The sequence below is a fragment of the Rhincodon typus genome, chromosome 45 (assembly GCF_021869965.1).
Source record: "Rhincodon typus isolate 14 chromosome 45, sRhiTyp1.1, whole genome shotgun sequence".
Taxonomy (NCBI): domain Eukaryota; kingdom Metazoa; phylum Chordata; class Chondrichthyes; order Orectolobiformes; family Rhincodontidae; genus Rhincodon; species Rhincodon typus.
In genome coordinates, this window is record NC_063376.1 from 3,184,615 (window position 1) to 3,185,291 (window position 677).

The following is a 677-nucleotide window of genomic DNA, read 5'->3' on the forward strand; positions in this document are numbered from 1 at the left end:
GGGGGGGGAGGGGGAGAGAGGGAGTGGGAGGGGGAGAGGCGGAGAGGGGGAGGAAGAGAGAGGGAGAGGAGAGGGAGAGGGGAGGAGAGAGCGGGAGGGAGGAAGATAGGGGGAGGGAGAGAGAGATATAGAGAGTGAGAGACGGATAGAGAGTGAGTAAGAGGGGGAGAGGGAGAGATAGATAGAGGGAAACAGAGATGGAGAGACGGAGGAGACAGAGAGAGAGAGGGAGGGAGACAGTGAGGGGGAGAGAGAGAGAAAGTGGGAGAGGTAGAGAGAGAGGGAGGGCGAGAGTGAGAGAGAGGGAGAGATCGATAGAGGGAAACAGAGATGGAGAGACAGAGAGAGAGGGAGGGAGACAGAAAGAGAAAGAGGTCAGTACAAACCATCAAGAAACGGAGGGAGATTCTGTGGGACTGGAATCAGTTCATTGGCCAGAGAGGAATTGAACCGGGGAGAGCTGTCCCTGGTGGTGGGGTGAGGTGATGGCCCATCACTGTTCTGTTAATCCCCAGACCCAGGGAATGTTCTGGGGACCCGGGGTTCAAATCCCACCTCAGCAGATGGTGAACCCAATAAAAAAAAGTCTGGAATTAAGGGTCTAATGATGACAATTGTTGGGGGAAAGACCCCATCTGGTTCACTAATGTCCTTCAGGGAAGGAAACTGTGCCATCC

At 54.7% G+C, this 677-nt stretch overlaps 1 protein-coding gene across 1 annotated transcript in view; it reads right to left on the reverse strand.

The window, feature by feature from the left end:
* Nucleotides 1-677, reverse strand: part of LOC125487768 — a 15,663-nt gene that overhangs the window by 5,667 nt on the left and 9,319 nt on the right. The window lies entirely within an intron of this gene.